The following is a 13,430-nucleotide window of genomic DNA, read 5'->3' on the forward strand; positions in this document are numbered from 1 at the left end:
CGGTCACAGGGTTGTTTAAATAATGCCTCCACTCCCTCAAAAGACCACTGAAATTTCAAAGATATGCTAAGGGAAATGGATTAGACAGCTTGAAGCCGCAGTAAAATAGGTTACAAATGAGAAGGTTTCATCTTTGAAATGTCACTGCTTGCGGCCAATTTTGTATGCATCAGTATGTAGTTTAATAAGGTGATATGCTTCAGGAAACCTTGTTTATCTTACTCAGATTAAGAGTGCCTGTTTGAAGATCTGCCACATCTATCTATAATGGATAAGACACAAACTATTTTCCCCATCTTTGTAGCAAGGAATTCTGGGTCCAAGTCCTTGTCAAGTGGTATAAACTCCTCATGGCATTGATTTATTTTAGATGGGACTGCAGATTTATTTGAACACTCTGTATCTCAAGTGTACAAAAATTAAATAAGAATATAAAAAATGCTTAAATAGTGATTCTGGCGAAAACATAAAAACATTTCTTATGTCAATTTTTTTTTAAAAAAGTTCAACACATTGAGGTCACCTTATTCAGAGAGATAGGTTGAATTATTACAATAGGCAATGGAACTGTTTATTTTCTTTAGTTTTTAGGAAAATATTAAATTGATGACTGCAGATCAATTAAGAATTTATAGAACTTTAGTGCCAAAAAATCCTATTGAGCACAAAATATTGTGGGGACTTCCCTTTAAGATGGGATCTATGGACTAGATTGCATTTATTGCAACTGGTTCGATTATCCCAGAGATATTCAAACTTTCTGACTTTGTACAAAGACTTGAATAGAAACTTTTTTTACTTGTGTTAAGTGGTTTAGATGTCTGTATAGTTAGTGGTTGAGTTGAGAAACACATTTTTAACATGCTCTAAAACACATGATGCAGTGCCCACTGCTCAGCGCATTGAACCCTCTGTGGCCCAAGCTTAAGAGTATTCTCTACAATTAGGAACTTGTTGCCCATGCAAAGGGTTGAAAGTATGATTGCCCAACTGCAGGCTTGCATTAGGAACCTGAATGGTCCTCATACTTACCGTTGTCACATCCTTTTCCTCTGTTTAGTGTAATAGCCAGTTGCGGGTTAACAGGGCTGCACAACATCTCTGTGATAAAAGAAGGTAAGCTTTGTGCCTTTAGTGGTACAGATTTATTTCCTGTGCACTGTAACTAAAATCACTGTGTCTGTAGAGCTGCTAAAAGGTGCTGGGGAAGTCAGCAGTGACAGATCTCTGCTCTGTACCCTTAGACCTCCTGGCAATTTTAAAGAGATCAAGCATTTTGGGAAAGTATTATAGATTTGGGCCTTTTGCTTTTTTTTCTTGGCTATATTTTAACTTGAAAGTTACTAAATCCTAATTTATAGAGTTCTCGGCACAGTGCTCCAGCTTTATGTCAGATGTTTCCGACTATTTTAATGAAGTTTCTTCAGCCCATGGGAAGAAAAGTGATCTGGGCTCCACCATTGATGTGTTTAAACAGATAGGTCATTCCTCCAGGGAAAAGCAGCCAGGTACCAGTGACCCGTGCTGAGCTGCCGAACAAAATTGTATCTGCCTTTTTTTACTTTTGTTAAAGTTGCAGCCTCTTTGCCCTAATTCTTTCTCCATCCATCTTGTTTTTCAACACTTAACTGTATCTTCTGTTTCCCAGTTCCTTGCATTACTGATGATCATTCTTGGAACATCTCTGGTAATCTAATTGGGGGCTATGAGTGTGTAACAGTGTCCTACAGTCCTTAATGTTACAATAATATATCTATATATAAACAAAACGAAATATATTTATAAATCCAGTAAATTCCTGTTATTCTTTGTAGTTATGTTCTAGAAAGTTGTTGTTAGAGTACTGAATTGGTACCTGCGAGCCTTTGGTCTCAAAGTTTTCCTAAACTAAACAATACACAACCTTTTTCTTACAAATAATTATGTGCAGTACACACGCACACACACACAGTAACATACATACTAACACATACCCTAGCACAGACACACACATACTAAGACACACACATATCCAGTACTTACGCTGTAAGATACAGATATACATACACACACACACCTTTTCTTTTGTACATCTGCTTTTGTTTGCTCGGAAATGGGTCACCAGTGCTCCCGCTCCCTCACAGCTGGGAAATTATATCATATCCCTTCGCTCAGACTTATTGAGCATGGGGGGACTGAGTGATTGGGCCTGCTGCTATGCAACTCGGGGGGATTAGGGTCTTGGCAGGGCTGACGTTACGGCTTTGGGGGCTCCATTACATTTGAAGTGCATGTAGTCTGTATATGTCTGTGAGTGACCGCAATTGCATCGCGAGTAGTGATTTTATAATGACACTTACATTATGGCAAATTTATTAAAAGTTTGCAAATAACGATGTATTTTGCAAATAAAAAGCATTTGATTTTCTAAATGTCTTCATTATAAATAACTATCACTAGCTGTGCGATGGAGAATAATATTTTACATGAAAAGCCTTGGTAAACCCTGCCCTGCCATATTTCTAATCACATCTCACAATGAAATAGCCATTGAAATGTCCATTTGAAATAAAATAATGTTGCATTTTCTTCCAGTCAATCTATCAAACTATAGTAATCTGAGCAACCTGCCTTCAATAAGTACTAATCTACTGTATTTAGTATAGTTCTGCTTTTGGTGAGAATATTTACTGTTCATACCTTTTGTAGTGAAATGTGAAATGGTTAATTAAATGAGTTTGTCAAGCTGGCATTGTTAGCCTGTGGCACACGTAGCGGTTAAGCGGTGATCACTGCCATACCCTTTAGATGCTCTCTGAACATTTTTATGTCGAGAATCCCAAGATCTGATACTAGTGATTCTCTTATAAGTGATTCTACGTTAACACTCAGCGTTAACTGGAAATTTGTACCAGCAAAAAGAAAATGACTGTCAAGGCTAATAAAGTCCTAGCTGCTCAATGCATATAGGATGGTTATACTCTCCATTATGTTGCTTAGCAACATGGTTATAATGACCTTCGGAAAGGCAGGGCTTTGTGTGCTGGTGAGTGACATCTTTATGGTTCAAGGTCGAGGCACAGACAGGAGCTTGCAACAAGTAAAGATAGGTCCTCTCACCCAGTACTTTTGATGTTAAGGGGAAATTATTATATTGTTGAGGATGCTAATTGTTTGGGAAACAAAACAAAATAGAAAACAAACTACTCCAAACCTAGAGGGTTTTTAATGTATTGGTGACCTGCGACTAAAAGCACCACCAAATCTAAGTGGTATCATAGGACAAGGTTAAGATTAGCTCTTTAAAACCGGCCATTGTGCCCAGTTTAAAATGATTCTGGTGCAAAGTTTGTACAGCTGAATGGTCAAGTCTGCAAAATCACTTTTTATTAATGGGATATATTTTGGGAAAAATAAGGTGCCAACATTTAAGCTCTTCATGCCACAAGCCAGTTTTTAACCTAGCCAGTTTGATAACCTGATGCATAACTAAAGACATTTTTGTTTTTCATGATTATTTGTTTTACATTTGTTCAGGTTTCGTTTTCTGCTCCTTGCAGCGGAGCCATTGCGATACAGTAGTATTGACAGCTTCGTAAATCCGTGTTGCTGGTTATTTATGCCTGACATTCATGTGTTATCATATTCTGCTGAATATGCACAGTGTGATTTTATCTTTCTGCGGCACTGAGCTTTAAGGGCAGTAATTGAATGGTTTTCTTATGGGATTTCCATTTATAGATGGGACACATCTACTGGATTGTACCCCCCTCCTCATCTCAGAACAAATTCTTAAAAGCTTTGTATTTTCAGTTTTTCCATGAAATGCAAAACACGGAAGTGCACAGGGTTTACTAGTAAAGCAATTGGGAGATGTTGTTGTGCACTTGTTGCCCTCTAGTGGCGGATTAAGAAGAAAACCTTCAAATGTACCAATTTGCTGATCAAGACATGAAAAGGCATATTGCTAAAACATTCAGCTTATACAGCACATGATTTTTTGGAGGATTCATAGAGAGAGAGAGATATAGATATAGAGATGCAGATTGGTGTATGCTGGATCTGTTTTGAAACCATACAGATCTACTGATGTACATGACATTTGTCCATTAAAGCATTTTTACATTAACTATATGTCGATGCAGGTCCAGTGTACATATGATACTGAGTGGTGTTAAAACAACTAATGGGAAATCCTTCCTCTACACTCTATTCACAAATGTGTAAGCTGTTTAGGTAGGGTGGTTAAGTTGGGCTTCTTTTTGTAGGTGATATCCTGGTTCCTTTGTTTTTCTCTTTCTGAGTTTGCTGTTTCTGTGATTCTCAGGCCAACTCCTCTGAGCTGTTTTAAGTTGTGCAACTTGTATGTTCTCAAAGCAAAGCAAGTTGTAATGAAAAGCCTTCAGTCAACTTTGCAGTTGAGTTGACAAATCAAATAAAATCCTAAGGAGGAAGTGAGTTGACCCAAAACTCAGTTACATTTCACAGGACCACCAAACTGGGCATCTAACTTGACCCCTGACTTGACTGTCGCATTACAGACCCAAACTCAGATTTGCATGGCCAACTCTACTGACAGATTCAACAGTTGACGGCATCTCAAAAGCAACTGTATAAAAAACAGCTTGCCTTGTTGTAATGCAACTTGGGCTGGACACCGGTCTGTTGTCTGACTTTATAAGCCCTTTAAGAGAGGGTGCAATACATACAGAACCAAGATCTTCTGCATTAATGGATGGACTGATTGGTTGGTACTGAGGATTTCTGCATGTGTGAAGACATGTTTTACTTCCATTTTTTAAGACACTTACTCAAAACAATGCATCTTGTACACCACATAGGATGTAGATCTGCCCTTTTGTGCAACATATACACAATTTATGATTGGTTTTGTCAAGTTGTATGTAGTCTTTTTAAATTGGTTTTGGGTATTGCCTTTTTCAAATTCCACCAGAGATTTTCTGTGGGGTGCAAGCCAGGTTACTATGATGGCCGCTGTAGAATCTTCCATCTTCCAGGACTTCTTCTGCAGCCAAGCCTTGGTGGAATTTGAGGTATGCTTGGGTCCTGTTGGAAGGGCCAATGATGCCCAAGCTTCAGCTTCCTCACAGGCAACATGACATTTTCTCCTAGGATTTCCCGATACTTCAATGAATCTATCTTGCCTTCCTACACGCTGCAGGTTTCCAGTGCCAGAGGATGCAAACTAGCCCGAAAGCATCACCGAGTTGCATCGGTTGTGCTTGAGACAACCTCTGTTTTGCATATTTGTGCTGTTGTGAGGGACTCTATTCATGGGGTTGAATAATTTTGAGACTGGAGAAGTCAATAAAAGTTGAATTTGGGAAAACCACTTGATGCATTCGTTGTGACAATAAACCTGATTTGCAATGAGAGTTGAATCATTTTGATTGGAACTGTACATGTACTGATATATCTGTCCACAGCACCTCTGTGTCTGTAGTTTGCATTGAGCATTGTAGCCAAGCATGGATGTTTTTGCTACTGTGGTTGGTCTGCAGTGTTTGTTATTTCATTTAAATGTCCTGTGCATTGATTAAAACTATGGTATCTCTGCAAGTGACATATGTACATACGTGTGTATATTATTGGTGCTTTACAGCCATGATATAATCCTTTAATTTTGTTTTTGACAAATGTACTATTTCACTATATCACTGTTTCCCTGCAGCCTGGAGAGCAGTGACATGGGGTAATATGTCAAGGTGTAACAAACTGCCCTGTCTTGAAGATGGAACTGCTGGAGAAGCAGAAGGTAAAAAGACTGCGACTGGACGACATCTATGAAGGTGAGACAGTAGAAACATGCACATTAACATTTATCATAACATAAAGAAAGTAGGACCTTCTATTTTGGGATGGTCCTGTTGGTATGGAGCAGTCACTTCTATGGGGATGAGCAGCCTGTTCGGGTCGTCATGCTAATTTACCAAGTGAGGGAGTTTGAGAATACCTTTGCTTGATATTTGCCTTGTATTGGAGTCGCTGTTTAAACCATCTTTAGTTTTATTAGTGTTAATTGTACTTGTCCAAGGGCAGTGAAGGTCTATTGCTGTATAAAATATGATAGTTCTAACATAGTGATCATGCATTAAAGCTGTGTTTTTTATTAAAAAGCTGAATCTAAAGTTAATACATCCTCACCTATAGTAACTGTAGAGGGTTGTTGGGCATTACTTAAATGTTGCCAGCTTCTCATTCATACTTATTTTTAGCGTGTACAATGAAATACTACCGATGTGCGGTCCTTTCTCGGTGATGTGGTTCTATGTTGGTTATGTGATCATCCACTCTTTACGTGATCCATTTCATGGGTTAGATTACTTTAGGAAAATTCGATTAAATACACGTTAGGCTGTGTCAACAGAGTAGAGAGAGAGATTAAGCTTTTACATATAATTAATGACTGTGGTTTTTTTTAGAAGTCTCAGTTTCCTTAAACGCTCCCATTAGATCTTTGAGGTTGAATTCTTAAAATATTCCCAAATGACGTTGGTTCTGCTAATTCTCTATAATCTGTTTAGTAACCTGAAGTGGCTGCTTGGCATTTGGCACGTGATCCTGTATATCCCAATTCTCCCGGCTGTGCTACCTGCCTCTCTGTACATTGCAATATATTTAGTTACAATTGTCTCGAGTCGTGAGTTGGATTGTCGGTTGTTACAGTATATTCTTTAACTAGGATAATTAAATGGTGTGATGGCGGCAAACCTAATGGCAACACGGCAACGTCTATAGGTGTCACACAGTGCGTGTTAATAAAGGCAAAGTCACCTTCATTTTTTCCTTTACTGTATGTACTTTTTTTTTTTTTTTTGCTGCTCTGCATAGCATTTTTTTTCAGAAACCCTGAATATTAGGGGGTCACTGTCAGGTACATTAGTGAGTCCAGGTTCAAGAGACAAGGGCAGGGAAGCAAACATTGTATGTGCAAATGTCGCATTTAATTAAAGGTTCTGTTCCACCTAGACAAAACATTAATTTAACAACATAAAAACAATACCAAGGCATTTTCCATTTCTATAGCAACAGGCCAGCAGTGCATGCTTCTGTGACGATTAAACATTCCATAAAATATATTAAACAAGACAGAATTTTATTTGATTGAAATGTGCTTGGCCATTCAACAGTACTGGGAATTATTTTTCTAATGTTGCATTTAGTGATAAAAGTGTAGAATTCACTGACAATCCCATGTATGATGCTGATCAATACATTGTTAAGATTAATAAACATATCCGCATTGTCCAAAGCCAAAGCTGCAGCTACTATTTGTTAGAGTGCATTGTTTCACCTAATAATAAACATTCAAACAATAATCTATTGAATATTTGCTTACTTAAATATATAAAACTATATAAAGATCGTATGGATCTGTTAGTATGGGTAACACTGGTGTGGATGCCTCAGTGCGCTGTTTAGTTATGGGAGACTTAAGCCTGATCTTAAGAGATGTGTGTAGTGTTAAGACTTAGTCATTGGAATATAGATGATATTCAGTTGTGCTCATTACTGATGTCATTGTGTCATAAAGAGTTACATTGATTGCTGTCATGTTCTGTACTCACTATCGTGTGACACTTTACATGGTTCTGTGTCAGCTGCTGGAAGTAAAACTGAGTATTAAAATGTGTATTGAGTGTAACTTGTGAATACGTGTTGTAAGAAGCGCTGCATAAATTGTTGGTGCTATATAAATAAAAGATAAAAATAATAATAATCATAAATTCTTGCCCCAAAAGGAACTTTCCTTATCGTGCTGGCATGTAAAGTGTTAAAAAACATTCTAGTCTGGGACCAAAAAAGCAATTTACATGTGTGTGGTGAATGCAACGCAAACTGCGAGCTATTCGTTTGTTCTTCTTATTATTATTATGGGTATTGTTTAATGATTTTTATAGTGCCATTATATTCAGTGCACTGTCCAATGTGATTCTGCAGCGCGGTACGGAGCCCTTATCCTAGTCTGTAGATAAATACTGTACACTGCAGCAGAATTGTGTGTGACCAGTTATCACCTATAAATGAAATAAGAAATAATTTGAAAGATGGCAGATAACGTGAGCCGTGGGCTGGTCGCTGGTAAGACTATTGCTTGTTTTTCAAGAATAATCATCTTCTTGAGAGCAGGGTTTTCTGGGTAATGTCATTTTTAGCTCTCCGTTGGCGAGGGATTAAAATCCTGCTGCTTGAGGTTTAATGCTGTCCATGATTATGAAATGCATTAGCTATGTAATGGTTACTGTCAGCGTGTGATGTGCTAGGGGATTAGATGCTTTCTAGAAAGGAGCGGTGTTTAGTGATACGTTAATGGTTAAATACTTGAATTTCCAGACAGGAGGTAGAGGGTTCTATGAATATATTTGCCGTACGGGATTTAGATAACAAGTTTTCTGGACCTGCTCGTTTATTAGTAGATGTGCCATGTATTAACACTCCATCCGCCTATGCAATGGTCATGTTTAGGAAGTGGCTTGCGTGTGTAGCCTCATTCTTGCTTCTGATGCTTATGAGTCATTTTGTAACATGATTGACAAGCAGCTAATTAGGTTTCCCTTATTTATTTATAAAGCACCATCCGTAACAGATAAGTAATGGATCTCTTTCCTCTTTTGCCTAATTGTTACTGTATATCCACTTGCATCCTTTGATTCTTCTTATTGTCTCACTTCTATACGTCTCACAATTTACTCTGCACTTACTTTAATGAGGACTTTACTCTAGAAAACCCTAATGCAAAACCATCCAAGGAATACTGTCACAATGTTTGAAGATACTGTAGATTATTTAGTGTGATCATTGACCTCCATTTTACATGCAGCTTAGTATGGGTAGACTATTTTAATTCGCATTGGGATGTCCGTAAATATGTTTCTTGTAAACTGCTAGCCATGTAATTGGCCATCAGATAAATTTTTACAAAATCAAACAGAGGTCAGCGTGGCATGGACAGATCCATGTGATCCCTTAATATCCATCATAGTAACAGAATTTTTATTCCAGGCTGTTTACTCTTTAGAATAAAATAATATGAAAAAAGTATAGCGCTATAGAAGTAAATTCATGCCCTTCAATGGAAAATTATTTTTTTTTGTGTGTTTTATGTCATTAATTACATATCTTCTGTCTTCAATTGCATTACTCGATTGGTGAATGTGCTGTTCAGGCAGTGAAGGTACCATACATTTTGGGGAAAAAACATTGAAAATGTTAAAAAGTGTAAAATTCACAGTGTAAAATTATAAAACTTTTAATTGAAGCTATGTTTACCATTTTTCTTTGAAGGGTCCTTTGAGAACGTATTTAGCATTTGTTTGTTGAGGGGATTATTGTTCAAACTATCTTTAGCTCTTATGGACTCTGTAATCAGGCATAGCCTGCATTCTATGTGAAATTGTGAAATTGACATACTCATGTAGCCTATGGTCGATCTGCCATTTACATGTCTATGTCTTTTTTTATGGGTTCTTTAAAACCTAGAAATGCCCATTCCACACAAAACTGGGGTAGTTGGGGTGTAATGTGGTAAATATGTACTCAATATTTCATCAGTGGCCCTTTTTCCTTGATAAGGATTGAGCAACCAATTTTCTTGATGGCTTCATGTAATGTAAAATACGAACTTGCCCTAAAAGAATGATGCCCAAGGGGATTGTTTGAGGAGATCCTTGGAACCTTCTAAGTAACTTGTTAGAATCAGTTTACAGAAGTGATATTACAGTCCCAATGTATAGGCCACATATATTGTAGTGGGTCTAGCCTTGAATGAATGAATGAGTGAATGAATGAATACCCTGCCTTTAAAGCGCCATCAACAGCACATGCTTCCTGGTGCACAGCCCTGATATAAAACATGTGTTTTCCAAACTTTGTCTTTAGGTGCCTCAGTTATTCTAAAAAATCGTATAATAGTTAGACCCTAAAAACCTCCACTGAATCTTGAGGACCAACTTTGAAAAAAAGACCCTATCATTTGAACTGTGGAACAGCTGTGTATGGGTTAATGCCTCCCTTAATCCAATTCAGCATGCTAATAAAGGATACATCCGTTCTCCTCCATGTGTCCCTATATCAGTACCCCTTAGCTTTTACCTGTCTAGCCAGTATGGCCATTGTGTGGCCAATGAGGTCATGATTCAATGTTGTAATTATGACCTTCAAATCCTGTGAGACCCGGAACAATTCATTTATTGATTAGATGCATTTTCTGAAAGAAAACAAATTACACCTCTCTGTCTGTTTGCTTTGTACTTGTCCTCTGTATCTAGCTTTAAGGATTAGTGTGTGATCCCGTAAGGATTAAGGTCAGTGCGTGTTAGCGTGATGGGTAGTATTTAGCGGTTGACTGGGTTGTCGCTGTTTGTTATCAGGAACATCATTATACGATGAATGGCTTAAAGAAAGAAAATAAACAGAGATGCTTTTCTAGTTACTACAGCTTTCCTTTTACCAGCCAAACTATCCATTCAGTCGGTTGTGTACTAGCAGTTGACACTATATTTACTCTACCCATCCCAGGAGACATTTAAGTTTATGTTCTTAACATTTATGTCACCGTTTCCCCATTCATTTGCCTGAAGAAGCCTTTTTTCTGAAATTTTAAGGGAACTTTAAGCTTTGAAGTATTGTCTTATTTTGTTGATATTTCCACCTCTGTACAAACCTACAGAATAGGTTGCTTGTATGAATGATAATTCAAGAATATGGGTTCAACATTCTGTAGATGATTCTTTTTATCATTCGTTGTAAACCTCTCAGAGCTAATTATCCTCTACTATTTTAAAAAATACACCTTGACATAATACTAAGGGCCCAGCTGTTCACTATCATTGTTTCCAGTTGTTTTTTTAATTTCGTGTATTTGTATTTAAACATGTATTTTATAGTATGGTAATGTTATTGGACATTGCATTGTCAATTATGTTGTTAGTTTTCATTTCCTTTTGCAACAGTGCTACAGAGTATGCTGGTGCTCTGTAAGTGTAATAAGAATAATTAGAAGTATACCAAATTTTCATCATATAGACAATGCATTCCATGTAAAATTACAATCCTTTTCTTTTGTTGTAGTTTATTAAAGTTCCCCTAAACCTTTAAAATAAATCTGGGTTCTTTTGGTGAAGAACAATACACCAAGAATTCTGAGAAAGCAGCCTGTGCTGTGGAAGTTACACGCTGCTTTCTCTTAGCGACCGGCACTGTCCGTTTAAATAGATACCCATTACCAGCTTCTCTTGCTACAGGAGCAGGGAGGGAAAATTACTTACCTAGAAAGATTTTGAATTTGAAGGCAGATGAGATCCATTTGGCCCAACTAGTCTTTGTGTTTTGTAATGTAAAGACTAAGACGTCCATCAGTCTTCTGAATCAGATTCAGGATAGCTGTATGCCTATTACATGCATACTGTATTAGCCTCTACTAGGAGGCTGCTCTATTTATCTACCACGCAAGTAATTTAAAATGTCCTTACATTATATATGAGCATCTGACTTCCACTCACAGGCCATTGGCTAGAGTGAGCACTGACACTGGTGAGCACTACCAGCTTGTGGCTCCCATGCTGGCAATACTCCGTCTTTTATGAAAATTCCTTCATAGTATTCCAGAGAAGCCCAAGTAATTTTGAAACTTTAATAGCCTTTAATCTTTGTGTCCTTGCAGGAGTGCAAACTATCTTTCTGTTCCATCCCACAAATGTGGGATGACCACAAGCTACGCAGTTTTGGTGGATGTGTATAAGTGTCTCATTCCAACAAAATCCAAAGAATGATTACAATAAGAGATGGCTCTTATGTGTCAAATAGTTCAATGGCAGGCATAAGTCAATGATACAAGGTATACCTATAAATGAGATTTATGAGCATGTTTTGCTCTCTCTGTGTTAAAATGTACGGCAATGTATAGATTAGATGCGTACACATTTTAATGTTATTGTGGATAAATGTACTTTTACATCATTGATTTTGTTCTTCAGGGAATGGCTGATCCTCCTGTTTGGGTGTGCACGGAGTTTCTGGGCCGAAGCCAGAAATTCAGCATTCTCTTGACTGAAACCAAAAATGATCCCACCTTTAAAAAAAAACAAAAAAACCCAAACACACTTTTATTAAAAGTAAGTAAAACACCAAAATTGGACAAAAAAAATCAATAACAATATTATATATATATATATTTTTATTTTTATTTTTTTTATTGTTAACGGCAACTACACTCCTATCATGCCCAGGTTCTAGCATGTACTTGTTGCCTGGGCATAATAGGAGTGTGATTGCTGTTAACAATCATATATATAAGGGATGCACCGAAATGAAAATTCTAGACCAAAACCGAAAATTCAGGATTCACTTGGCCGAAACCAAAACCGAAAATGACCCCTCCCCTTAAACAAAAAAAAATAACCACACTTTTAAGTAACACACCAAAATTGGACAAAAAAATGCAATAACAGTATTAATATATATATATATATATATATATGTGTGTATATGATTGTTAACAGCAATCACACTCATATCATGCCCAGGCATACCCATATTCCAGCATGTACTGGCTAACATGCATGTGACGTGCATTCACATGACTCCGGGTTCCTGCTTTTCCTGGCCGGTACAAGAGACGCTGCTCGCACAATTTGCGAGCAACGTGCAGATAAGCAGCCTGGCACCTGCAGACGATTATTTTCGGTCCTTTTTATTATTTCAGCATTTTGCGGATAATGCCCTTTTCGGCTGGTATATTTCAGCCAGCGATATATCGTTGCATCCCTGATATATATTAATATTGTTATTGAATTTTTCTGTCCACTTTTGGTGTGTTACTTACTTTTAATAAAAGTGTGGTTAACACACCGAAATTGGGGAAAAAAATCAATAAAACAATATATAATTGTTGACAGCTGTCACACTCCTGTCATGCCCAGGCAGCCAGTACATGCTGGAACCTGGGCATGGTAGGAGTGTGATTACTGCCCCCCACACTTACACATTTATGCTATCACACACTCATTCATTTACTCATTCACAAACATTCATTCACTCATTCATATACTCATTCATTCACAAATACTAATCATTCACAGATACTTATTCATTCCCTTGATCACGCATACTCGTTCATACACCCTCCCCCACCCCCTTACCTGAATTGCAGACCTCTCACTTGCAGACCTCTGCAGGGGTCCTGCTGCTACCCTCTGTGTTGCTCACAATCTGTGCGAACAACTTCTCTTGTCCCACCCCCAGGGAAAGAAGGAATGGAGCAGAGTCATGTGACGTGCATTTACGTGACTCCACTGGATTCCTGCTTCCCCAGGCCGGTAGAAGAAACGCTGCTCGCACACTGTGCGAGCAATGCACAGGTAAGCAGCTTGGCCCCTGCAGATGATTATTTTCGGGCCGCTTTTTTGAAATTTCTGCATTTTGCCAAAAAT

The sequence above is a fragment of the Sceloporus occidentalis genome, unplaced genomic scaffold (genome assembly GCF_023333645.1).
Source record: "Sceloporus occidentalis isolate IW3139 unplaced genomic scaffold, rSceOcc1.0.p SCAF_30, whole genome shotgun sequence".
Classification (NCBI taxonomy): Eukaryota; Metazoa; Chordata; class Lepidosauria; order Squamata; family Phrynosomatidae; genus Sceloporus; species Sceloporus occidentalis.